This window comes from Pantherophis guttatus, chromosome 1 (genome assembly GCF_059756535.1).
Source record: "Pantherophis guttatus breed Tessera chromosome 1, ASM5975653v1, whole genome shotgun sequence".
Classification (NCBI taxonomy): Eukaryota; Metazoa; Chordata; class Lepidosauria; order Squamata; family Colubridae; genus Pantherophis; species Pantherophis guttatus.
The window spans coordinates 60,387,336-60,413,977 of NC_142063.1; the positions used below are offsets into that span (position 1 = coordinate 60,387,336).

At 37.3% G+C, this 26,642-nt stretch overlaps 1 long non-coding RNA gene across 1 annotated transcript in view; it reads left to right on the forward strand.

The window, feature by feature from the left end:
* Nucleotides 1–23,145, forward strand: part of LOC117665745 (uncharacterized) — a 49,290-nt gene extending 26,145 nt beyond the window's left edge. Inside the window, exon 4 of the long non-coding RNA XR_015729211.1 lies at nucleotides 22,535–23,145. This is a non-coding gene — a long non-coding RNA (uncharacterized LOC117665745). The remainder of the gene's footprint in view (nucleotides 1–22,534) is intronic.
* Nucleotides 23,146–26,642: the final 3,497 nt, after the last annotated feature.

Sequence of the window (26,642 nt, forward strand, 5' to 3'; positions counted from 1 at the left end):
TTGGAAGGATGGTTTAATGGTGAAGCAGAACCACCAAGCACGTGTGATTCTGGGTAGAAGTCCACATGGAGTGGAGAGCAAGATATATTTATACCCTCCCTTGGGCCTTGCAAGAAATGTATCCAATTGGTTATCAGATTCCCAGGGGGCTATGCAGGGGTTCAGCTAACCTTATGGGCTGTCTGTGTCCCAGGCTCGGTTGAATCTTGCTAGGTGATGTTGTAATGAAGAGGGTTGAGTTCTGAAAGGGTATTAGGCAATTCCTATTATGGCTTAATGGCTTTGTCCTAGTTTTGATTTTGAATGAGGGCTAGTCCTACCACCCTGGAGCTGAAGGCTTTTTGTCTTGTAGATAGGATGGCCCAGTCTTTCTGGGGCTATTAACAAAGGTGGGAGCTGCTTTCCAAGAGCATGTTTCTCCTTTTCTCATCCAGGGAGGTATAATATTCTGCCTTTTTAATATTTCCTAGAATATTTCATTCTTCTAGTAGAGGGGTGGGTCCAAAGCCAGATACAAAATACAACCAGATGAACTTATTCTACTTTCTAACAGAATCTTCTGATCTGACAGCTCTTTTGTATTATTTCAAAGTCAAGTTGAATCAGAACTTGAAGTCACAAGACATTTTGTTGTAGCCAACAGATTGAAAAAGCGCAGAAGCAAGAAGCCAAGATTCCCAGCATACTTCATAGACACCCTAAACAATTTGTTTTGGATTCAGAGTATTTATGTATACAAATACAGTCTGAATTCAAAGAAAAACTAATTGTGTAGGTTTGTAGGACTGAAAACCGAAAGCTGCCAGACGTAGCTTTTTTAAAAAAATAACCCATAGAAATTGGATCAGTTAGAAGCAGTAAAAAAATATTTTGGATACTTGGAAATTAGAAAAGGGAATAGACAATGTGCAGAAGTAAGAGGGCTAATTGATTAGCGCATACCAGGAAGTATCTACAGGGGGTGTCTGGCATACCGGCAAACTTGAATAGCTGTGAAGTAGATACAGTCTTCATAAACAAAACAAAATATAGGCTTATTTGGCAGTCTAAAAGCTGAACTTTTGTAGTTTTTTTGGGCGTGTATATACAGTAGCTTTGAATACCACCAGAATGGCAACATATGAACAAAGAAAAATATCATTATTAATATATAAAACAGGACATACATATCGTTTAACAATGGTAATTGTTACCATTGCCCAGGGAGCAATGCCCAGGGATGGTTATAACATATCTGAGGCTCTGAGATTATGTGCGCTTCCAGTGACAAAAGTGAATGAAAGCGGTTCTATATAGCCTCTACATAGAACTGATTGCAATAATCAATTTCCACTCATGAGAACTGCCTTTTCATATGGTCTCTGGATTGTTGGAATTCAGTTTCAGTTTACCTGCAACTCTTCTATTACTACATTGAGATACTGACTTACCATCTGCAAAGCTTCACGTCTCAGATGGCAATAAGAAATGGAAGCACATTTTATTTGAAATCTTCTAATAACCTCATGCAATAGCTATTTATAGAATATGAAAAAATATGGAGGATAAAATGAGCTTTTGTGAGATCCCACAGCTCAAATGCCATATGTGCAAGATGAACAGTTCACAGACACCATTTCAACATGTCTCCAATATACAATTTCAGAGCCAGTTTAGTGAAGTATTATAGGCTATGGTATTAAAGGCAAGACTGGAATCAAAGTTCAAGGCTCTCAAGACACTTGTGTTCCTCTTGAACCTCTTCTGATACAGATTATTTATAAATGTGACTATTCTCAGGCAAGAAATCAGTGCAAGTAAAATGTTTCCTTCCCAAATATCTGGAATTGTTGCTCTTTCGTACAGAGCCTAGAAAGAGCTATTAGTAATGTGGCAGAAAATGTAATAATCTTCTTTATGCTAATCCAAGCAACAGGTTTTAAGATAGTTCCAAAATCCTGTTGAAAAGCAAAAAGGAAGCAATCATGTCAAGAAACATGTACTAAGTATGTTCAACTAGGGTTAATCAAACTGAAATTAGAGATCTTTCTTTTTGCTCCTGGCTTATTGAATGAATTAGAGTTGGCCAATTAATTTTACTAATGCTACACTTTGGGAACCAACACAAGAAAACACAATGGGCACTTGCTTTAATCTGCCCATCCATTTAGAGGTGAGAACTGAGCACTATTTCGTGCCTAATTTAAGCTACTTATTGCCACGGTGTCTCAAGTAGAGCAGTAACCTGGAACTTGGGATTTCTTGCATTTTTTTGGCCTGCCTGTCAGTTTCTTATTTTCAGAGGGCAAATCCCTTCAATTAACAGCTGCTTAAATCTGTTCACACCTGAGAAGCAGCATGTAATCCTTAAAAGTATATTCCACACAAGAAGATCGTTTGACCCTTTTGCCTTATTAGCTAACTTATATTAGAGGTCATAACAGACAATGAGTTTACATAACGATCCTGTAATACAGCTTCTGCAGAACAAAAGACATATTAAAGCATGAGTTAAATGCCAACGAAATATATACACAACCATTCCAGTAACCAATGCACACATTTCCTTTGTAGCATTTCCCCACCACCACCATCACCATTTGAAGTTCCTCAAAAATTACAAGAAAACCAGCCTAGTCATTCCTGATTGTCATACTGCTTATCAGGTTCAGCATTACTTCCTGCTTGTCAGTTCACATTAATGAAAATTTACTCCAGATAGAAGCAGATTCTGCATATCTCGCCATTTTGAAAAACAAAGTTTGGTTTCTGTTTAAAAGTAGAGCAACATTTATACTTTCCCAATTTTATACACAGAACTAACATATGGTATAGCTTATTAAGATATGAAATCTGGGCTGAATGTTCAGATTTACACATCAGTTACACTGGCACCTATTATCAAAGTGAAAATAGACGATTGTGAGAACATTAAAACATATTGAAGCTTCTCTCACAGCCTCTAGGTACAAAGCACATTACTGTATGCCTGAGCCTTTTCTTAACTTCTTATCCTTCTGCTTGCTGTTTTTCACTCAAATTATGACACCTTTTTTCTAAAATAAATTAGCAGGATTTTCCCTCCTCCTTTCAGTTTTCAAGTTTAGCTCCTTAGAAAAGATTATTATAAAGTAGAGTCATTAGGCTTTGGTAGGAATCCAAATTTTTGTAAAGCAAATGGGGAGGGGAATCCCTTCAAGAATTAAAAAAAAATCAAATATTCACAACATGCATGGAATTAGTACAAATCCTTTTGATTATAGTACTTATCATTATATGAAAGATTGACTTTAATTCTACACAACATCCATGAATGAGGGCTTTCAAAGAGGGGCCTTTTCCCTACTGACACTTAGCTATAGGCCTTCAAAGCAAAGCATCTATTCCAAAATATGGAGCACAGTAGAGTTATGTTGAGAGCTTGGTATAAACAGCCTGCAGAGGTTGCTGTTTCTGTCTTGCATCATGTTGTTTGGAATCCAGCAGCTATGCCCAAACCGATATTAAGAGAGAATGCATTGTAGCTGGGAGTGTTCCAATTTCCCGTGCATTGCCAAAAGTATAATGCAGACAGTATCACTATTTCCCCCCCCCCCCAATGTTTACACCAATGCTCCTAGGACTGATAGAGTCCTAGGATGGAGGGGGAAGTGGGAAGGGTGGCCTTCCAGGCTATTTAGTTTCCAAAAGTTACACATTTGGAGCACAACATATGTGTCCTATCTGCAAGCCTATGTGCATCCATTCAAAAGTACGCACCACTGAATTCATCCAGGTGTACTTCCAGATAAGTATCTATCCAATTGTGGTTTCAATGGAATTATAATAAAATACGGCTATGGTGGGACTGGGCAGTTGGGATACCAAAGGATTTTATGGCTGCCACTCAGTGGTGGGTTTCTACAGGTTCGCCCCAGTTTGGGTGAATTGGTAGTGGCGGCAGCAGGAGGCTCTGCCCACCTCCCCAGATGTCATCACGGACGCTCCGTGCATGCGCAGAAGTGCTGCACGAACGAAGGGAGCACGCAAACATGTGCACTCCCAATTCCGAACCAGTAGTGAAGGTAAGTGAAACTACTGCTGCCACTGCTATTTTTATGTAATAGTTAAAGCATCAGACTAGAAACTAGAAACTGGGAGACTGTGAATTCTAGTCCTGCCTTAGGCTGAATGCTCTTGGGCCAGTCGCTTTCTCTCAGCCCTAGGAAGGAGGCAATGGCAAACCACCTTGCCAAGAAAACTTCAGGGACTTGTCCAGGCAGTCTTTGAGACTCAGACATGGTTGAATGAAAGGAAAAAAAAAAACACCTGCTAGTTTAATGCTGGCCTTTCAATCTGAAGCAAAAGGAAGGAAGGTCACTTTGACTGGTTGAACAATATTTGTGTATCCATAGGTGTGATGTTAACCAGGATGTAAGGAAATTTTTTGGAGACTCTTATTTGAATGATGATGGTGATGATGATGATGTCAACAACAATAGCACCAGAGTCTGGCCTTGGTTTATGGAAAAGGGACATGCAAGTAAACTGATGACTTATTGACATGAAACTGCTTATATTGAATATGACTATATTTTGCCTAGTGCTATCTAGCATATTTGATCCTGGAACTACAAAACTTCAAGAAAAAGCATTCCATTTTGCTGAGAGTTTTAAATTCGGCGTACATATGCCATACTGCTAATCTGCAGCTTTTCCCCAACATAAGGAGCAAATATTGGCAAATATTTTATACTGAATTAAGTAGTAAGTTAAAAATAACGGGGGGTGGGTGGGGATTGTACTCCTTTTGTCCTTTTGTGCTGCCTTATCATGGCAGAGGTGGTATTGTTGCTGGGAGGGATGAGCAAAGAATGCCAGGAGTATATAAACCCAATATGGTCACCCAAAATTTGAAGGTCATCCCAGCTGCCCATCTAAAGCAAGCAGACATATACATTGGGCAGCAGTGAATAGGAAGATGCTGGAGGTCATTGTCCATGTGACAATGACATTGTCATTGTCATTTTAGTGACAATGGCAAAGACATCATCTCATTTCATGGGAGATATTCTGTATTTTAACAAGAAAACCACATGGATTAAAAAAAAACCCTGCTGGATTATGTCCCTCTCATGGAATTCAACATGCTACTGAGGTACAGTTGAATATCTTTTGGAATACTAATGGTTTTAACTTAATACTAAAATAAAACCTTCAGGATGTTTTAGTTGCTGGAGTTGCCATTCAGTTGCCAATAAAATCTGACATTGCAGTGACAGCATTAGAGTGAGAACATGGAACATCAGAAGCGTGAACATGGGAAAGCTCAATACAATGAAAGATGAAATGAATTGACTACACATTGACATCTTAGGCATCAGTGAATTGAGGTGGACTGGAATTGGAGAATTTCCAGGCAGAACATCAAAAGAAAATACTATTAAGGTGACCAATCATCCTTCTTTAGGGAGGACAGTCCTTCTTTTGTAAGTTCTGTCCTCTCTCGAAAAGTGTCCTCCTACATGTCCTCCTTTTTGATATTTGAAGATTAATCTGTAAATCTCTGTATTCAATAGATGCCGATCCGATCTGTTGTGTGTGATGTGACGTATTTGTATTTGATATGACGATTCATCAAAGCTCAGTACAGTGCTATGAGATGCGATTATGAGACAAATGCGCTCCGCACAGGATAATTGTTTTGAGAGAGTGCGCCATGCGCAAGTGGCTTTGTTTACTTCTTACCAAAACACGACATGGCACATATACACGTGTCCTCCTTTTCATTATAAAATAGTTGGTTGTTTTAATACTATTTAATATTCAGGATACAAAAAATGTGCTTTCATAGTTAGGAGGGGATAGCAACTTATATATAATGCAAATAAGAACATACTGGATGAGAATGGTTTTAAAACTGGAGGAAGAAACTTTTCTTCCCCAGAATCCATGGTAAATACTAATCTTGGGGAGTAAAAGAATATTGTGCTAACAAGAAGAAAGTCAAAACCCATCATCTTTTGTTCCAAAGGGCAGAGCAGTGAATTGAAATTATAGGAGGGCACATTCCAAATGAATACTACGAGCAGTTCAGCAAAGGAACAAATTACCTCACAAGGTGATCAGCTCCCTTTCACTTGAAATATTTTAAGCAGTGGCTGGGCTATAGATTTCTGCACAAAATAGGGGATTGGACTTGATGGCCAAATATCCCCTTCAAACTCAATTTAATGATGCTATATTTACTTTAATACATATTTATATATTCTTAAATTTAGTACATATTAAATTATATTCAGGAGAATAGCCTTAATTTATTTACAGGAAACAAATTGGCAAAGACAGGGAAAGTTTAATCAGATCATTAGAAGATAGTTTTGAAAGGGGCTTTATATATGATATAAAGGAGATAAATATTTTCTCTGCTCATATTTTAACAGAATTCCTGTCATAAGTGGCCTATTACGCTTGTCTGTTTAAATACCTCAGCTGTGTTCTTTGAATTGCTGTGACTATCTGTGGTCAAAAGTGATTTTTCTAAAATTTGTAACAGTTACACTAATCCAATTTCAATCTGGCTACACATCTCTAATGTAGCAAGACAAACACAAGTATTAAAATTGCACTGTTTTTATTTTGAAGAGAAAGAAGGTATATATAATGTGATTAGATGGAATTAGAATTTTTTTCAGTAAAAATGTATTCATGACTGAAATGTAGACTCTCCTTAGTGAGCATTACAGAGAATTGCAGTTGGGGGTGGTGGAAAACCCCCCCGAAAATATTTTCACAGGGGTTCTTCTCTTTACACAAAAACAATATATAAGTCTTTAAGACTGGACCTAATGTTCATCATATGTAAAACAGTTTAAAGTACTATTTCCTACTACTATTTTATCCAACTGGATTCTGGAACAAAACTACAACTGAAAAAATGTGTCAGGAACAGAATTAGTTATAGGGAAATATTGAGTACCATGGCATATCCCTAATATTCTATCATGTGCTTTATATCTGACAGGAGCAGACCTACATTTAATAATATCTGACTTAATCTATTGCTGTTTGACTCTAAAAAAAAAAGTAGACTCTTCATATCAGACGTGTTTGGAGTATCAGATGATTTGTAAAATGCTCCAATTATGAAACAAAAGAGCAAACTTGCATTAAACATGGTTGCTCAGTTGCCATATCATCTGCAAATGCAGCCACTCAAATGTTTAATTGTTGTTCAAGAATACAATCATTTGTTTCACACATAACCTTAATCAGAAGCCTTCCAAGGGATTTATAAAATAAATAATGCCTCTTAGAGGAAGAACTGCATCCTAATTCCCCAGAGTTTTGCCTCTGCTTTGAATTTATTGCTCTTTTCCACATCAATTGAATCAATAAAGAAACTGAAATCAGAACTTCTTTTCTGACTGAAGGCTATATTACTTTAGATAGAAAGGAGCTATTTCAGCAGGATATAAATCCAATGAGTAAATTATTGTATTAAAGAATGAGCTACCATTTCATTGGGTGATTATTCTATTACCAGGGTGAATGAATTGAAAATAGCCACAAATTATTTAAAAACAAATAGATAAATTCCTTTGCATAAAATGTATTCAGTGAAAACACGCCACAATATCTTAATGTGATTCCTTCATATGCAGATCTGCATGAGATTGTATGTTGTACTTTCTGAAATGCAAACATGTAACTGATACACATGACATGCAGAAGGTTTCAGGGTTGGTTTTATTTAGTTATGTATTCGGAAATTTATTCTCTGTGAAGCAGCTTTGCAATAAAGACAAAGGTAGCTTATTATGTACAAAACTGAAACTATGGCTTCATGTTTCAGTCAAACTTGAAATCTTTGTGATCCATGCTTTGAAATGTACTTAGCTTGTTTAACAGTGGTTCAGAAAGTGCAGCAAAGCTGAATTCAATAATTCAAACTATTGCAAATGCAAGTGAAGTTCTTTTTTTAGCTGCATGGTGAAAAAGTTCTTTTTTCAGCTGCATGTTGTAAATCCTTTCTTTATCTCTCTCATTGAGTGAGAGAGATAAAGGACTTATAGTAAGCAAACAAGATAAAAATTATATTGTAGACTCATTCTAAATCATGTACTTCATTTATTTGCAACAACTAAAAAGCCAATAATGTATTTTTCATAATGCACATAATATTTATGACAGTAAACAAGAGATTCACTAAACAGGATAGGTGTGAAAAAAAGATTACAAGAGGCACCACGAAGACATGAATGTTTAAAGAAAAGTTATCCACATAACAAATACAATAAATTTCAAACAAAGATAATTGGAGGTGGCAGGTTGAAGGAATGGAGGGGAGGAAGTACTGGGAAGATTACATGATTGTACAGTAGGAGAATCAAGGGCTAGGCTGTCTGATTGGAACAATTCATTAAGATGACATATACCTTATGCATATTTTTATACATGTACAAAATAGAAAACAGGTTTAACAGATGTTTGGGTGGAAAGGTGAAAGAGTTAATGAATACTGAAAAAATGTGGCATGATGCTAAAAAGTTTGAGAAACCATACACTGAACCATGGCTCCCAGGATATACACACCAGTCAGGTTTATTTTTGCTAAGCAGATGAATATAAAAGAATAGAAATTTTAACTAATGCAATTTTCTCATCCTTTTCTTTTATTATAAACGTCAGTCTTTTTTCTTCCTACTTGAGTGCAACTTACTTTAAACCAGGGGGAAAAAACCCCTTAACTACATTAAAATAATTATAATTGTCTATTAATCTATTTTTTTTTAAATATAGCACTATAACCTAGGTTTTAAAAACACAACTATTCATAAATTATTTCTGCTGTGCTCCAGAGATGTAAATGGTTTGAAGTCGCAGCTGAAACAGAGGCAGAAGCTCCAGGCAACTGCCAGGCTTGGAGAAATCACATATTACAAGAAGGAAAACCGGGGCTTGGCCAAGAGCACAGCTGCTTAGTGGAGCCACAAAAAGCTTGTACATTAAATAATCATACATGAAGATGGTGAAATCAGTTGGCATCCATTGTTCAATATTCTAGAATTCTCCAGAGAGCATGCTAAGGCTGATTATGGAAAAGCTGTCATATATGAAAGCCCCTTCTATTTTCATATATCATTGGAAATAATTAAACTGTAGTAAATTTTTAACAGTCCACTGCCTTTTCTCAGTCCAATAGGGGTTCTTGTTTGTATTTATCAAATTATTCCTGTCAATATGTTCAGATACTTACTATCCCAATAGTTCAGACATTATGATTAATTGTTAATAATACAATAACAAGAGCAAAAAGGAGGTTCATTGATGAAAACTTCAAAAGAGAGAAGGAGGAGAGGAGAAAGTAGCCTTTTTGGCTAAGTTTATCCTAACAGAAGAGTCCGTACTAAAGCTGTACCAATGCAACAATTTGTAGCCTTGCCTTCAACTTAAATTGTCTTTAGTTGTTCTGGTATTAAAGTAAGGTTTTCCTCCCTAATTTTAATGCTATCCAGGGGCAGCCTCAAGCAGTGGTGGGTTGCTCCCAGTTCTGTCTGGTTCTATAGAACCGGTAGTAAAACTGGTGGGAGGCTCCACCCACCCACCTGCCACGACGTTATTATGGGTGATCTGCGCATTCTGCACATGCACAGAAATGTGCGCTCTCCCACTGCGAATGGGTAGTAAAGATAAGTAGAACCCACCCCTGGCCTCAAGGTATGTAAAATCTGTCATTGTATGCTTTGCCACCCATTGTATGCTTTGATTTTGAAGTTGAGGTCAGGAAATCAGCAGTGGGAATGATCAGAGGTATATCAGTTGATGTTCTCCCCTTTCCTTTCATCCCTGATCAGCACTTTCTCTGCTATTGCTCTGTAATAACTGAGCATAATTGTTTTAAACATCAACAAAACCACATGAATATGAGCTTTGTCAACCTCCATAGCCAAACTTGATCCAAAAGAGACTTGCAAGTTATTTCTGAATGAGGTATAATGAGGTCAGGCGTAGGGCCTGCTGCAGTGTGAGGGGTTGAGTGGATTTGTGCCATAGTGCTTGATAATCCCATGATCCTGCTGAGATTATTACGAATTCTTTCTTTATTGCTCTTGCCAGTTTTGCGCAAAGCTAGAATAGTGATCAGTGAAACAATGGGGTCAAGGCAACACTTCAAAAGATTTAATTCTCTTCATGGTTCCTACTTGGCTTTTAAAAAAAAAAACTATTCAGCTTGTGTTGTTATAGAATGGGGGTGTGGGAGCAGGAGCACAAGAGATCTAGAAATACTTGGTTGTGTTGTCCTAGCATACCCACACTGTTCTTATTGTGTGCTATGAAGAAGGGGGGGTGTTTTTTTTCCACTTGCTGGTGATGGAGACAAAGGGCAGGGTAATAGGGATGAGCACTGAGGGGAGCAAATGTCATGCTAGGATACTTTTCTGCAGACTCAGGGATGGGTGGATAACATTTTATTTCCATAGCTGGCCTAGTTTAGGATATGAGGCTTTATTATTTAGTATTTCTTTAAATCAAACAACAGCTTCATTTATGAATGGTTAGATACTAGCCAAGTTTCTGAATGTTAGCTCAATATGATATTTCCTTGGAAAGTATAACATTCAAGGCTGAGAAAGCCAGAGACCAAAATGTCACATTTCCTGCATGGCTCTCACTTCCGTGCTGGCAATCAGTATAGAGACTGTATTTAGACTGTGGCTGTGCACATGGCTATTTCTGCCACGTGTGCAATCGCAGAGAAGCCTTGGCCAATTGGACCTGCCGTTGCCCTACAGGTGAAGGAATGCAGGCAGTTTCCATGTGGTTTCCCTGCACAGAAGTCACAACCAGAGAAAAGATGGCCATATGGTAGGGATATATTACAAATCATGGTTAAAGTGGCATGAAAGGAGCAGACAGGAAGAGGACCAAGAAGAAAGAGGGGGTTGGAGAGTCTCCGCAAGTGCGCCTCTTTTCCCACTACTAACTGCCACTGGGGTTTAATGCAATCTATAAACTCATCTGTCTGTTTACATACCAGCAAATGATACATCTTTCTGATCCACTTACTTTTTCAAGCCAAATTTATACACAGGGCACTGATGTTGTGTATACAAGACACAGAGCTAGCTGGAGGCTGTCCCTGCTTTCACAGCACATGTCATCCTTATAAATAAAGCATTGGCTCGGCTAAAGAGTCTGAGAACCAAAGAGCCACATTGCGTGCAAATCCAGCTCAGCGCCTGAGCTTCTTTGAGCTTGAAGGTAATCTTGACTGACATGTTACAGTAAAAGTACTTATAAAATCAATAATAAATTCACTGCTGTTGACATCTTGGGACATCAAAGATAAAGGAGAAATAAGGCATGGAGTAAACAGTCCTGCAGCTATGCCAGTTTTTCAAGGAGAGTAGCAAAGGAAGACACAGGAGACCATGGAGTAAATTAGTACTGTGCTAGTATTGTTTTTAATCCAAGGTCTTGACACCAATGAAAACATAAAAATGAGATGCAAATTTTTTACTCAGAAGAAAAATTTCCAAGAGGTCATGTATGAAGATACAAAATCCTGAAATTGTGAAGTTAATATAATTTTGTTAACATTGGAACAATGCTGCCACCCTGGCATTTCTAAAAAACATTTAAGGGCAATTAAATCAATCCTCTTGCTCAACGAAAGAGCCAGCAATGGATTGCCATTTGTTAAAAGAGCAAATGTAATATTGGGAAGTAAAGAGTCCAGACCACAAGGAACAATTGTTCTGTTTTATTTTGCCCTAATCAGACCCCATTAGGAGCACTTTGCCAATTCGGAGTACCACCATTCAAAAGGACAGTGACAAATTGGACTGGTAAAAGGTTGGAAACTAAACTATAGGAGTAATGGTTGAAAGATCTGGATATGCTTAGTCTACAAAAAAGATGACTGAGGGGTGTTTTCAATCATCTTAAGCAGGAGGGTCAAACTGGCGGCCGGATGCGTCACATGCAGGCCACGCCCATCCCAGCTCTGCAAAGGGAAAAAACATAGTGAAATGTCATGTGACGGCAACATGACGCTGCAAGTTTGACACCTGTGATCTAAAGTGTTGTCACACTTATTCTCTATTGCTCCAAAGGGCGGGACCAAAATGAGAAGGAATGAGATTCATGTTAGAGATGAAGAACTTCCTGACTCTGTGAGCTGTAGCCAGTGGCACAGGCTGCCACATAAAATGGTGGCTTTTCCATCAGAGGTCTTGAATTACATTCCAAAGACTGGAATGTAATTTACCAGAGACTTTCATGAATGGAATAGTGGACTGGACTAGATTCGCTTCCAGCATTGTAATTCTATTACTCATGACCTCAGTTTCTCAATTACCCCTTTGGACAAATTTGCTGCCACCAAACTCTAAGTAAATCCTGGCTACAGAATACAGATATTACTATAAGTGATATGCAATTGGTTTGTAATGTTCTAAGTTAATTATCTTGTTTTTTTTCTTTTTCTTAAACTTGCTACATCAATTGACTTAAGTTACAGTCAATTGGAGCTATAAAACGTGAGATGCTCTTTTCCAGTACATTGCTACATGCAAGCAAACATCATTTAATTAAATTGGAGTCACTGACATAAAAACTTACCTGTAGGATTGTAGACAAGAAGTGCTTCAGAAGAAGAAAGTTATTTGTTTCATCCTTCAGGCATGCATGTGCTTATATGCTTGAAAAATGTAGAATGAAAACCTGGAAGTGTTACAAGTGGATCATTTTGCTACCTGGATCTTCCATAAAATTCTGTCAATAAGGTCATTTTAGATGAGAGTTGAAGTGAACCTTGAAACTCACAGACCAGAGGTGGTTATCATTCACAAATTATAGCTCTCTTAACAGTTTTGCTCACTATAGATGGTGATGTGCTATGATGATGTGCTATGTAATAGAAATGCTAGACAGACCAGATATATTTGTACATGAGGCCTCTTTAGCAGTTTGGAATCATCTTTAGGTTCGTCTGATTTTTCAGTGTTGGCAGAATCCCAAAGCTAAAAGAATTTATTACCAGCTTTGCTACAATGTACATAAAAACTTCACTTAATCCACCCTGTTTAGCGACCATTCAAAGTTATGACAGAGGCTGAAAAAGTAATTTCAAGACTGCTCCTTGCATTTACAAGCCAGAAAAGATCCATCCAAATGTCAGGTTAAGTATGATCTGCAAAACTTGTATAAAGAGAAAAACCTGGCAATATAGAGAGCCTTCATTTAGCGATTACCTTGTAGAGCAACCAATCACAGTTATGATAGTGATGAAAAAATAACTTTGTAAACAATGATCACATTTATGATGCTTGCAAGTCTGTAAAGCAAAGGAAAGCTGAAGGAAGATCATAAGTACAGGTATGGTGGTTTTGCTTAACTGCCACTTTAGTTAATGATTGAGTTGCCATTCCCAATAGCGGTCACTTAATGTGGATTACCTGTATTCTGGAAGGGTGCTTAAAACTATTTTATGTATGTTCATTGTCCAAAACTGCCATTTCAATTATTGAGTCATCAGTATGATTAGCAAACACAAATTAAATGCAGGAGATCTTTCATTATTGCTAAAGATCCTAAATGTATGAATCATGTTTTCTTCCATGTTTTGAAATAAAGTGTGAATGGATTATAGCCCCAGGTATCTTTGAAATATGTTGGAAAAAGATCTGCATATTTATCATCTATGTCCATGAAACTTCCTTGCGAGGAGAAACACAGAACTCCTTTCAGTTATGGAAGGATGACTGTTGGGTATGGTGCCAGCTGATTTGGACTACCCTCTCACTCTCTGTAGTATAGATGGGAGTCATCAATTTATCTTATGTAAAATAAGGGAATAGGATGTATTTTCAATTGGTCTTGGGCCCAATAGGCTCTAGTTTGGTATAAAAATCCCCTGATTTAGTATAGCTAATCACCAGTCAACAACATATGCCAATTTTAATTTTCTTAAGCATGTGCAGAATGTTAATGCTTGATTATTATTAGTTTTCTTGATCATCTTTGCAGTTATTTTCCTGAAGTAACACTTTTTCTTTTTCGCTGTCCTTTGGCCTTAATTCAAATGCCTATAGCAACCCATGTGATTTTACCTGCATGTGTAAGGAAGTATATATTATATCTTGTAACTGGTGTTTAATTACAGACAGTACTTAAGGATGAAAAGAACACCATCTCAAGGTGGTACCTGATAATCAATATGAACAAGAATTATGGAGCAAAATTGTGCAAAAAATAAACAGTTTACAGCTAAAATAACTTCTAACAAGCAATCCCCCAAACATCTTTTAAAACTTTTTCCTTTTGCACATTATCTGCATTTCCACACCACCACACAACAGTTTGAAACTAACCCTCAATCGTCTTCATTTCCATCAACCTTGAAACAGTGAACATCATGATCCAATCTATACTCCTTTTTCCTCTCACCGCCCAATAGATTAGAGCAGCGGTGTCAAACTCAAGGTTGCTTAGATCTGGCCCACTGGGCCACCCTGGAAACAGTGAAAGACCAGCTCATGGTGCCTCTGCCAGCAAAAACAGAGCTCCGTGTTTGCTGGCAGGAGGCCGTCGCAGTCAAAAATGGAGCTCTCCCTGGTCTTGCCTTCCTCCGCTGGAGAAAATGGATCCCCCCAGGCCTGGCCCACCACATGTGCCTCCAACATGAGTGATATTGAGATGGCCACGCCCCTCTTGGCCATGCCCTCACCAAGGTCAAACACAACCCTGATGCGGCCCTCAATGAAATTGAGTTTGACACCCCTGGATTAGAGCAAAGAACAAGCTGTGTCTCACCCCTGTGAACATTTCCCTCTCCCTTTTCTTTCAATGCTGGAAAAACACTTGGTTTCTTGTCAGTCAGATTTTGTGACATCATTGAAAATCTTCAGAAATGCTTTTCTCTTTCTGAAGAACAGTCCCTCTGTGAAAGTTGGACCATTCACTTCTTTGATTAGGGTTCATTTACTTTTGCCACAACTCAGTACTTATTTTTATTATTGTTTCTATCTCCCATAGTCTTCTGTGATCACTCAGTGGCTTATTCCTCTTCCCTAGGAAATATTATATAGTACAATTAATAACAGTGTTTCTCATCAACTTTAATCATGCTGGCTGGGGAATTCTGGGAGCTGAAGCACACACTTTTTAAAGTTGCTAAGGTTGAGAAGCACTGGTTTATACAGTAGCATATCTCTCATCCCATAGACCCAGCAAAGATTTGTGATTAAAAGCTAAAAAACAGATGAATCAAGTGTGTTTGTGTTTCTCTCTCTGTGTGTGCAAATGTGTATGAAGTGGAAGGGCTGGTGTGGAAATCAGGAGAAAAAGCTGTTAAATTCATTTATTTTCTTCAACACAAAGGTGGTAAATATTCATCTGTGTTTTTCTTTCAGTAAAATAACATTCCTGCTATTTTACAGCCTGCCTGATCAGAAGGGGATAATAGCTGTGCACTTCTTCAAATTGCAGGACAGGGTTCAAGGCAGAAGGGAGGAAGTTCCATATGTTGCTCAATATTGTATGAACCAAACTCTGAATTTCTCTGGGACCAACTTACTGCTTTGCACAAAATGTTATGAGACCCAGATCATGATAATAACAATCATAAGGTCTCTCTGTAAAACTGATCCCAGTTAAATTTGGAGACATTTGTGTGTATCCAACTAATAGCAGCGGTGAAATCCGGCTGGATCTATCTGGCTTGCGCAAACTGGTAGTGTCGGCGGTGGGAGGCTCTGTCCACCCACCAGGATGTCATTACGTCCCCTTTTATGCCCTCTGTGCATGCTCCGAAGGCTCTGTGGATGCACAGAAGAGGCATGCATATTCCCGAACCGATAGCAAAGGTAAGTGGATTTCACCACTGACTAATAGAATCAGCTCAGGGCATTTCCAAGTGGATCTTAAAATGGTTCTGAAGCTGTGAGTTTCCATGTTACCATTTATGTTGGGCTGCTGAGTTGATTAAATTCTAACTTAGCTGCAGTATATCCCGAATTAGGTGGGGGATGGGGAGCAGCCAGTCAGTTCATTTACAACAGTACAACACTACAAATGAAGGGCATATGGGCAATGTCATTTCTCATTGGCAGGAATGTATGCCTCAATCAGCCTCCCAGCTCTTGGGTTTCAGCTGAGATTGCATCTATTTACAAGCCCTTAAAGAGGAAGACAGTTTGATGGTGTCATAGATTTGCCCCTTCAGAGCAAACACTTGTATATTTTTTTTAATTGCCTTTTACTAAGGTTTATTCCTACTGGGATGAAGGAAACTTCTCTTGCACATCCCCAGATAGCCTATCTAACCTACATTGCCTACCTGTGCACCTCCCTGATTTCTGTGGCATTTCTGATGCATAACCACACACTTCCCAACCCACATAGTATCTCTCTCATACCCTTAGTGAGGAAGGAAGGAAGGGAGGGAGGGAGGGACAGAGAGAAGAAAGCAAGGAAGGATAGAAGAAAGAGATGGAGGAATCAATGAATAAAGGAGGGAGGGAAGGAGGGAGGGAAGGAGGGAGGGAGGGAGGAAGGAATTAATTTTTAAAAATGATTCCTGCCAGCTTTCCACAAGGAAACTTAATGGGGAAACCAGCAGACAGTCAGAAACCCCAATGCTGATCTCACTGTTCTTTTGTCCAAATATGATGATTCTGTTTCCCTGTTCAGATAAAGTTATATTTGAAATGATGACCCAGTGGGACATGCGTTGTCTGGAAGCTTTTAATAGCTTGATATCTTTTGCAAACGCTTAAGTCATTTTATTTACTATTTGTATGGAATGTGTATGGTGGCAGCGGGATGTGATATTTGCTGGTACAGGACCTGCCTTAGCTTGGATAGGACACTGTTTTGGTGATGATTTTGCACTGTCTTATTGGAGAGGAATGCACTTGGAGAGGAATGCTGTTGGTTCATGAAATCCCCAGCCTGTTCTTGCTTTCTGAGGACTGAAGTGGTGAAGATAATTGCACTCCCACTTTTAAGTTGGTTTGGAGGAACTGGGAAGAAAGAACAGTATCCTATGAAAGAGCCTCAGAAAAGTCAACATGCAGGATTGATATTTGAGCAATAATATAACACCATGCAGCTCATCAGGCATCTTAATTTTTACAACAATGGACTATTGCACTTTCCTTTGTCATAATCTAAATATTAACGACAGCAACTACAGAAGCATTGCCACTGACATTGTATAGATTGGAGCTGTTAGGAAAATGACTACTGATAACAGCACCATCTGTGCTCATAATAATACTAGATAGGAGTGAAAAGTACATTTGCATACTATCATATGCTGGAAAAAATAGACCAGAATAAGTTACATCCATTTCACAAGGTATCCCGGAAAATAAGTCAAAATGCAGAGCATAGAATAAATATATATATATATATATATATATACCCAGGGCCTTAGAAATCCTTGTAAATGTATACAGTCACAGTTTTAATCAGTAAAAGAATGTATATTTATTTTAACCTTAAATAGGAATTATTCCAACATAATGTTTAGCAAGCACTTGAAATTATTTATAAATTCTTCTATTATTCCTATAAATTGTGTCACATCTAGAGTATCTGTAATTATAAATGTCCAGAGCAAATCTTTAGGGATTAATGGTTATTTCCATTAACATTGAATTTTCTTCCCTTTTGATGCTATCCTTTATTGCATGTGGTTAAAATTAAGATTTGTTTTATCCTCTCAGGACCAAACACTAAAATTACATAGCAGGCAAATGGATAATCTCACGTTTTTTAATTTGAAAAGAAGGCATAGAAAGTTGTTAATTTGAATGAAAGAATAGCAGGAGAAAGGTGGCTTAACTCACCTCTCCAAGCATCAAAATCTTTCCCATATTTAGATTTTCTCTCAGCAAGAGAAGATAATGAGATTTGATATATTTTTCCTACAATATGTAAAAGGAAAGGGTTCATTTTTGAGCAAGAGGTAAGAAAATAAAAAGATAACCAGAATTGACTCATGCTTTTCTTTTGCACTTTACTGTGGTTCTAATGGCTGCTTTTAATAAAAGCAATCAAAATCAAAATATTAATCATGACTTCTATGTAACATCTTGCTTAATGCCTAACAAAACAGCATGTTGTATGTGGGGAAGGAAGGGAAATACAGATGAATGGATACCACCATAGGTTCTAGTTTTATATTTGCAGACATTCCTACATTCCATCTATACCTGCCTGAATGGAGATCTCTCTGAGCTTAATTTGCCCAATGAGTTGTTCTTGGAGATTCATAAACCTGCATGATATTTCATAACCTTTAGATGGTCTGATAAAGATATTAGCTAAATATGGTGAGACAGGTTAGGCAAGAAACCACTTAATAATGAATGGAAACTAATCAAGGAGAGATTCAACCTAGAAATAAGGAGAAATTTTCTGACAGTGAGAACAATCAACCAATGGAATGGCTTGCCTTCAGACATTGTGGGAGGTTCATCACTGGAGGCTTTCAAGAAGAGACTGGACTACCATCTGTCAGAAATGGTGTAGGGTTTCCTACTTGGGTGGGGGATTGAACTAGATGACCTACAAGGTCCCTTCCAACTCTGTTTATCTGTATCTAAAAATATAAACTCTAATATTGGGAAAGATATAGAGCAAAGGGTGAACTTTTTAAACTCTAGGCACTATTCAGGTTCTTGATCAAAGGCATGGGCACTCTATTTCCTTCCAGTGGCTGAAATCTTTCATTTCATTAAATGAAATAAAAGATTCAATGGGTGCCTTGGTATCAAGACCTATTGTATGCAACTTATTGTGAGACAAACTGTTTGCAAATATTGCTTTATACATCTTGGAAGATTTGGGATTTGAGAATGATAAAGTTGGAAAGTCCTATCTCGTTTCTAGATAATTGGGAGGCTTCACTATTGAGTTTTACTTATTTATTTTATCTAATTTATATAGCTGCCCACCTCACAAGACTCTGGGCATTGTACAACAAAAGTGAAGCAATAAATATCTAAAATCATTATCACTAACAAATATTAAAGCATTAAAAAAACTGTAAAAGAAACTAAAACTAAATTAATAGGAATGGAACCACCTTATCAGTTCAACTGTCCTGTAGATTATTTTGTTTCCTGCACTGTGGAATGATAAAAAACTTGAGCTCCCTGTGTGTTAATTCCTTTAGGTATTTGATAACTGCTACCATACCTCTAATCAATCTTCTCTTGTTAAGTTTATACTTTCCCAAATGCTTTAATCTCTCCTTACAGAAAGTAGTTCTAACAATCATCACACATACTGTAGCTCTTCTCCTTACGCTTGGAAGTTTTTCATCTAGACATTTGGCATCATAACTGATAAAGATCTAATTCTGTAGATCTCACTGTGCAACAAACTGCAGAATATAAGAGATGTACAGTAAATATAAGCTTTTGCAGCCCTGGAAAATCTGCCCCCCCAGACTTTTTCCTACAAGGAAGGGCAACTGGCCTCACCTATTGAACTTCAATGCTCCTCAGTCCAATATGACTAATGATGAGGAACAATGGAATTGGAATCCAATCACTTCTGAAGGCCATTGTTTTCTTAATTTAAACATAATTACACTTACATTTAATTTTTTAATATTATTATACAGGTAGTCAACAATAACAACAAAAGAAACACAATATATCTCTAGGTATATTTTTATTTTCCCATTTGAGAAAATATAGGGTGATGAACATGAAAAATGTGAATTCATATTGTAAGGTACATAGGAACATTACATGATCTGGATATAATGTATTTCATTAACCAGGCTTATCCAGAAACCAGAACTACATACAAAAAAAATACAGAACTCTTCAAGGCCTGTTTATCAAAGGTGGCACAAGTGCTTATGAGTTTATAATCTAAACTTCCTCTTCCAATTAATACCAGTATTATGCAGTTGAACTTCAAGATCTTATGCCGTAATGAAATGCTCAAGGGAACGCACAGCATATGGAGAGTCTCTGTTAACCTACAAAAGATTTATTAATTACTGTACAGTTGCTTAAGCATTATATAAACCCCTACCCCTCTCCTTACTTGCCCTGCTGCACCCTGGCCAGGTGACACATGGGGATTGGGAAAGGTAAAAGCACTTTGTAGATGCTGCTTGCATGCATGAATAGAGAGTCTTCCAACCACTAACCTGTGCAGTCTTTTTTTTTATCCTTTGCTCATGTTTTTCCATCATGCGTCACCTTGGCTGTCCTTTCACTGACCTGTTATATTGCTGAGTCAAACTTGACTTGCTGCATGATGGTTAACTTTCATATCTTCTTTTTGCTGTTTCTGAGTTGATTTTCTTATCTCTTTAACTTGCTTGTTCCTGTACATATAGGCATTCTTCTCTAGGGTCAAATTTTGGTCATTCTGTTTTGGTCATACTTTCCCCAACATTTTAGTTCTTGTAATGCTATTTCAATTGGTTATGAATTAATGATTATAATGCTTTGCCCAATCTGTTATGAAGCAGTGATCTAATTTTCTGAACCAGCAACCTAAAACTAAATAACATGTTCTTCTCGAACTGCATACGTGCATTTTATTGTAATTGTTATTTAAAAGTAGGGCTGGGCAAATCATTCAAAGAGAACTTACAGATCCATTCCTCAAAGCTTTGAAGGAGCTGTAAATATGTGAAAATTCAGGGCCACTGCTTTCAGGGTCTCTCAAGCTCTTCTGGGTATGTACCAGAGGTGAGTTTCAGCAGGTTTTGGAGAAGTTCTGGAGAACCGGTAGCAGAAATTTTGAGTAGTCTGGAGAACCGGTAGTAAAAATTCTGACTGGCCCCACTCCCATCTATTCTCTGCCTCCCAATTCCCAGCTGATCAGGAGGAAAGGGGGATTTTGCAGTATCCTTCCCCTGGAGTGGGGTGGGAATAGAGATTTTACAGTATCCTTCCCCTGGAGTAGGGTGGGAATGGAGATTTTACAGTATCCTTCCCCTGCCATGCCCATCAAACCACACCCACCAAGCCATGCCACACCCACCAAGCCACACCCACAGAACCGGTAGTAAAAAAATTTGAAACCCACTACTGGTATGTACAGGAGGCATTTCTACTGGGAAAGCCACTTTAATGACAGGATTAATTAAATTATTTGTTTGTTTGATTCATATAGACACCCATCTCACATATATGATCCCACATGCAGGGGAATTCTACTTTGCTGGCAAGCAAAGTGCCTCATTGAATGATTTGTACAGGTCTAATACATAACCTAAAATGCCTAAGCAATCACAGAAAATTAACTCTTTCCTTAAAAAGTAATCTTTCAGATTTGGCATCCATGGAAAAGCCCTGTTGCAAGCACACCTGACAACTTCAGAAATGGGATGTGTTTTAGGAACACAGTTGGGGCAAAAGAATGAAACTCCCTTTACCCATCCACTCTCTACCTTGATGAAACTTCTGAAGTTTCCCTACAGCTATCAAAAACTGCATGCAGATCCCATATTATTTCTAGTTTAGCCTTTAGTGTCTTCATGGAGCCTAAAATATCAGTTTGAGTATATTTGAATAACGAGTTAAAATCAGCTTTTCAGTAATATCATAATCATAATCATAAGTTTATTTGCCAAGCATATATAAGATAACAGGTAAAAGTATAAACATAATTTGAATAATGTAAATAAAATGTAAATAAATAAATGTAAATAAAAAGGAATATTAGGACAGGGATGGTAGGCATGAGTAAAATTAGCCATAGGAACACATTACAAAGTCATTATATTTCTGCAATTAGTGTCATCTCAACTTTTTTCTCCAACCAAATGACTATTTCTTTCAGATCAATAATTTTACAGTTTGAGCTTCCATTTTTATTTCCCTTTATTTTGGAGATGTAATGGTTTACTCATATTTTATTGTTCTTTATTGTTATTTAACTGTGTGTTTCTTGTGTGTGCGCGCATATATCTCTATCTCTATCTATCTCTATCTCTATCATCTCTATCTATCTATCTATATCTATATATCAATGGTGAAATCCAAATTTTTTTACTACTGGTTCTGTGGGTGTGGCTTGGTGGGTATGGCAGGGGAAGGATACTGCAAAATCTCCATTCCCACTCCACTCCAGGGGAAGGATACTGCAAAATCCCCATTCCCACCCCACTCTGGGGCCAGACAGAAGTGGTATTTGCTGGTTCTCCGAACTTCTCAAAATTTCCACTACCGGTTCTCCAAAACCTGTCAGAACCTCATTTCTAATGAGGGGGTTTCTAGTATTTTGGAACTTTATGAGGGGAGGAGGGGAAGAGGCATCTTATTGGTATTTTGTGATAAAAGTTTTTTTTTTTTACACATATACGGGATGAATATATGAGGAAAACTTCAGTATTACCCCAACTGATTTCTGTTCTGCATCTGATCTCCAAGGCAATTCATTTGGTTATAGGTTTTCTCACAAAGACCACCCAGGCTGATGTTCAGTTAGGCACAAGCTCCTCTTTTATTCTCTCTTTTTGACTATAGGACAAAAGCATAATTTGTCTTTTATTCAGGTAATTCTCTCTCTTTTTGTTTCTTCCCAGATGCAGTTACTACATTCTTTCTGGAAAAGAGAGGAGAACAAGGAAAAGCCTCCCATTCACAGATCTCAAAACAACTCTGTTAAACTTGTCAAACAATTTGAACCAGTCTAACCATTTTTTCCCCACAACCATAAATTCACATGTCCGGGAAGTCTTGTGATTGCAAAATATATTCCCTAACCCAGAACAACTTTTCTCCCATGCTGCAGATGATATATTGGAAGGAAGGAAAAAGATGGAATTGCTTCATACCCCAATTTCAATGGTATAATATTATCGATGAGTTATGGCAATGTTAGAAGCACTTACAAGAATTAGACACTTAAAAGAATATAGGGAAACCTTGCCTTAAAAACATTTTGTTTATTCATTTAAAAGAGAAAGTATGGATTCTATTTCCCAGTTTCTCCCTAGATTTCCACGTTTGGTGTTTGTGTGTGTAAGAAAAAAGCCATAGAAATCATGACCTTGACCTTTATCCTATGTTCTATTCTTCTGCTCTTCCAAATATGCTGCCTTATCTAGGTACAGTGAAATCTCATGCTAATAAACTGAGAAGCCAGTCCCTGTTTTTCACCAATGTCAATAAAATATAAAAATATTTTATATTTATATATTTTTTGTAATGATATTATTATGCAAAGGATGCAGATTGGTGCAAAAGATATAACTTGCATCATTTGTGTGATGATAGCAACAAATAAAAACAGCATTAAACATTTCATGCAAAGTGATATGGGAATTTGGTCCCCTATATGCAAATCCCATTGTACTGAGGTCCAATAAATTGAGGTTACACTCTGTAGCCTGATTTTATGCTGACCGATCATAATGCAGTAATAGAACTCATTCTTTACAATGTAAAGTAGATGTAATATAGGTAGCAGAATCTGAAGAAGGCCCAAGAAAGTCTGGTGCATGAAAGCATGAAGAGTCACCCCCATCATGAATCAATATGACCCAGAGGATACTACCTTGATGTGTTCCAGTTTCCTATCTCTACAAACCAATTATCAAACGTCTAAATGTTATGCTGGAGTCAAACCTGTACTGAGGCTGAAGTTTACAAATTGTGCAGGTCACATGATCGAAATTTGCTTGGCAACTAGCATGTATTTATGATAATTGAGCTGTCTCAAGATCAATTGTAACCTTCCCAATTGGTTGCTGACAAGCAAAGTAAATGCTGGGAAGCCAGATTTGCTTAATAACTGCATGATTTTCTTAACAATTGCAGTGATGCATTTAACAACAGTGGCAAAAGAGACTGTAAAATTGGGCACAACTTACTCAACAACTGTCTTGCTTAGCAATGAAAATTTTGGGCTCAACTATGGTTGTAAGCCAATGACTATTAAATGCCCAGTTGTATTATGCATGCATTCATGTGGGAAACTACCCTTGCAGATGTTAAAAGTACTATGACCTACTTGATTCCACATGAAATTAAAAGACTAAATAAACTAAACATTTATACAAATGAATCCTGCTGTGCTTCAAATGTATTCACAGCTTCAGATCCTGAAACAATTATATTTAATCCTTTTAATTTCCTCTTGGAATATTTTTCCTCCTATCTCAAAGCTTTTGTTTTCTAAAATACATTTTTATAAGTTTTCATGTCATAAGTTTTCATGTTCAAGCCTAGTGAACTAGACAGATCTTTACCAGCAGTCTCTTTTTCATAAAGTAATATTTACTCCTAAGCAGCCCATCCCTTTGTAAACTTGCTAGATTGATATGATACAGACAAGAGGCCCTCAAACTAACCATGATTGTGCTTTACAAAAGACATCTTCTATTTGAAGGACTGTTCAGTCTAGTTAAAAATCAAGAGATAGTAAGGCCCTTAAAGTTGCTCATCAAGAATTAACACTGAAACTTTTGAATTTCTATGGTAATAATAGGTTATCAACTGGAACATCAAGGGTTCCAAATTTTGGGGAAAATATCCTCCCTCAAGACTAGCCTTACTATTAGGCAAAATGAAGTGGGTATTTCAGACAGAGCTGAAGTATTAGAGGACAGAGCTAGGGGTTACTTGTGTGTTAGATTTTTTTTTTCTAGATATAAGAAGAGGTGCAAATATCAAGTCTCAGTCCATTTAGCTTCCCAATTGGAATCTTATTTTCAGGCAGTAACATATTTTTGATGTGGTTTGGTTTCATTCACTTATTTTTTGAGTGTACCTCTTGAACCTACATAGAATCGAGTGTGGATAGTCTATTGTTGCGAATGTTAACATTGGTTGAGAATATTACATATGTGATTCCAATTCAGCTGAAGAATACTAAACTAGAGATTGATATTATATACAAAATGTGGGTCTAATCTGAGTATAGGTACCTTTATAGCCAAAATGGTGCCATGCATGAACAAGGCAGAAATATCAATAGGAGATTCAAGATTTGCAAAGCATAAAAATTCTGTTTTTGGGCTTCTGGAGTCCATCCAGCACAAGCCCGAAAGCTTGAAAGAATAAACCTTTGGTTCAGTGACCAACTCAGATTGGATCCTGCAACATTATCCTGGGACACATACATTTGCATAAAAATTCTGTTTAGAAAAACTTGAATGAGGATTAGAGATAAATACCATTATTTCTAAACAAACAAATCTGTACCAGGAAACCAAGATAATAAATTGGTATGAATGTCAGAAATGAACAAATTAGTAGAATGATATTCTAGGATGGGGAAATGGCCAGTTAGCATTTTTAAAAATCTTATAAGAAACAAGTATAGGATTAAAATAATGAGAAATGAACATGTAATGCTATGCATTTTTATAAGAATTGTGATAGTTCTGGTAGAACACTGTAAGAATAAAAAACTTGAAAACCTGAAAAAACTTCTTTACTGTTGCTCTCCTCTATTAATTGGATATAGCACTGTTATTCCCCAACAACTTGGTGTCATCTGTGGGATCAGAAGTGGAAGATCTGGAGGTACTGAATCCCTTTTTGGATCCAGTTTAGTTCTTCATCCAGTAAAATAGGATTGGGTGGCTCCAGTTTTTCAAAGGAAATCCTAGCCTAATATATGTAAAATTTGCATGGATCTCATTGTTGAACAATTTATAGGCCCCTGGATTCCCACATGATTCTGAGTAACTTACAAATAAGAACTAATTCATTAAAAGAAAAACACAACATACCAAAGGAGCAAAGTACACAAAATAAAACCAAACCAAATCAAACCAAAATAAAGCAAAACTAAATAAACACCCTGTCCCCAGGGTTTGGGAAAACAACCTGATCTTCACTAATCTTCTGAATGACATAAGGATGACAGTCACAAAAATCTCTTCCCCATTCCTTGGTCTCTCATGTTTTATCTCCTAATTGACCACATCCCGCTCTTGCCTTTGTGCCATCAGCATGATGGGTTACCTCAGAAACAGAATGTGGTTTGATTAAATCATCATTTTGTTGTCATTCCTTCCTTGAATTCCTCAATATTCACTAATTAAAATTGTCATTGAAGGACCTCAACATATCATTATTGAACTAACATAACAAGGCATTGCCAAATTTTTAAGGTAGGCCAGGTCAGGAAAGACATGCCACAAGGACTTCTGGAATTGCATAATTATAGGGGATAATAAAAGAACCTTGAAAACCTGCTAGAGTTTTCCTCTGCCTCTTCCTGTACAAATAGAATGTAGGTTTGTTTATTTTGAGTGTATTCATCATACTCCCACTTTTACCAAGGCCAAGATGTCATTTACTGTCTCTTTTATCCTATATTCCTCCAGCAATATTACCTTTGCCTTCTTCAGTAGGTATTTTGACACCTACCTCCAGTAGCTATCACATTTCTCTCTGCTATCAGAAAGTCTGTCATGAAAGGGGACCAGTCCAATACTATCTGGTTTAATATCTATTATCTGACCAAGTTTTCAATTGGTTTTTAGCTACTATGTTGAGTGTGTTCATCCTAGAGATTCTTGTTTTACACAATCTGTATTTTGTTTTCCAAATTCTCAGTATCTTTTTGCTTTAAATATTACTAATGATCACCCATTAATGACCAAAATTTCTAGGTCTACATAAAGATTCTTGTGCTGTGAGCATTTATACTCCATGCTGATCTAGCCACCCTTTTGC